Genomic DNA, 2,451 nt, shown 5'->3' with positions numbered 1-2,451 from the left:
TTTCTAAATTATATCAAATCACATTTCCATCTTTGCAGGTAAAAGTTAATAGAATTTATTTGTATAGTATAATTATGTTATATAAGTGTCCTATGTTCACATTTTTGAAAAGTTGTTAAGGATCTCACTCTGTATTACTTAGAAGATTGGCTGAATACAAAAATATTCTGTAATTTTGAATTAAAAATCAGATTTATTACATTTTCTTTGACAGCTCTCTTTTAGTAAAAAAAGAAAATTTTACTTAACTGAAAGATCTAGATGTTGGGGTTTAATAATTCAAAATATAAATTCTAACTGACATAATTTGATTTACAATTCTCAATTAACATAAGAAGATATTATTTATATTATCAATTTTTCCTATAAAATGTAAGTATAATCTAGGTCACTAATATATAAAATATTAGTCTAATTTGGGTTTATAAATGAAGTAATAAAGTTAAATTAATAATATTTGATGATATTCACTTAATTTAGTTTATTTATTGAGTCCATCTTTGTATTTCCATGTCCCTTGTCTTTGTCCCTTGGTTTAGAGATTTGGATCTTTCCCAGATTTCCTGACTTAAGCCTGGTGACCTGATTCCAGACACATGGAGCATGGTTAGGTGAAATATCAGAAAGTTTACGACTTCGAACCCCTAACCCTGCCCATCTTACATAACTCCCAACATCAACACTGATATTTTTATCATAAAAACTTCACTACAAAATTCTTAATAAAAAAATAAAAGCCCATTTTGTCTCTGAAATGTTTAAGAGTTGACTTTATATTAAATTATATAACCCACCATTTTATGTTGGAAATATCCTGTTCAAACAGTGCACTTAGAACTCCACACTGTTGCAAAATTCTAGAGCTGCTCTGGTAGGGCAGCCAACACAATGTCTAGTACTACTGACTCCACCTCTTATTTACTCCATCTTAAATTTCACTGCTCCCTTCCTCACTTGGTAACCTAAGGCTGAATCCTGATTGCTTTAATTCTGAGATGCTCAGTGAGGTCTGTGAGTGCTGCAGGTGACATGCTCATATTTTCCTCTCCTGTTTCTCCAGCACCTTGCATATAGTAGGTGATAAATAAGTACATTAAAAATTTTTAACAATGTGTTTGATAGAAAAAACTTGAAAACTCTTAATGCAATCATATCCATATAGAAAATGCTTTGAAATTTTGTCATTGTTGAGATGAATGTTTATAACAACTATAAATAGCTTTTTTCCCCATATAATGGCTTGCAGAAACCACAGGTTCTGGCTCTCCCATGGTTTATATCATGGAAATGGAATACCTGTTTTTATAACCTTTCTGCTCAGGTCATTTATGAGAAGAGCAGACCCAGGAATGTACAATTTTTTTACTCAGAATCTACCGCTGTCAAGTCTCTATGCTACAAATATGAAAACAAAGATGAACATTATGACTCCACCTTCAAAGAGCTTATAGTTCAGTAGAGTTGATAAAAGACACTCACACAGAGCTGCAACACAGACAAGATTTCGAGAGGCAATAGGCTGTATAAAAGTTACAGAGAAAATGATGATTTTTCATACTCTATTGTGACAATCTTGCACCCCTGTGGAGATGTAGAACTATAGTTCTGGAGATGTGCAGAGTGTATTCTTTTGCAATAAGTTTTTATTTTTAATTTAATTCAAACAAAATGTTTGAAATTTGGTGACTAAGAGGTAGTATTCTTTTTCTTTTATATGATTGTTTTCTATAGATTCAAAAAGAGGAAGACTTAATATGTCAATGATCTATTCATGCACATATAAAACTCAAGTTTCTCAGTAATGACTCAGCCTTCACAATTATGACTTTTTAACATATGGATCATTACTGATTTCATCTTAATTGATATGACAATTTTCTTCACACTCTGTAGCAACATTTGGCATTGTGATTTTATTCAAATTGAATAACTCAAATATCTGACATCTTAATTTGGAGACGTCTGTCAGTCTAAACTGGAAATGATCATTGATTTTTCAGCATCGAAATATTTACAACTTATAGAGAGAGAATGTAAAATAATCTCTGAAATAATTGAATCATTTTCTATAAATTATATATTCATATCAAAAAGTTTGCTATATCAGCATGGACAACATATTGTAAACCTTTTTTCCTTATAAATAATGACTACATGGTAAAATGTATTAAACATAATTTTGTGTTGAAAGAATATACTTTCCCTCTCATTAAATAGCAAGTAATTTTTGATTCTCTTTTAATAAAACAAGACAAAATGAAATCTCCTCTTAGCTAGTTTCTGAAAGATTTTTGGTTCAGTTACTATATATATGAAATATAATTTATAAATAAATCTTTTTATGGATATCACCAGTACTATATTCTGTGATTTTTTCAATAAAATTCGAAATAGCACATTATTGGAATTGGCAGTAATAGTTGTTGATAAATATGACATCAAAGATTCTCA

The sequence above is a fragment of the Pteropus vampyrus genome, unplaced genomic scaffold, assembly GCF_000151845.1.
Source record: "Pteropus vampyrus isolate Shadow unplaced genomic scaffold, Pvam_2.0 Scaffold12, whole genome shotgun sequence".
NCBI classification, from domain to species: Eukaryota; Metazoa; Chordata; class Mammalia; order Chiroptera; family Pteropodidae; genus Pteropus; species Pteropus vampyrus.
The sequence above is the reverse complement of the archived record's forward strand: the minus strand, read 5'-3'. Positions refer to the sequence as shown.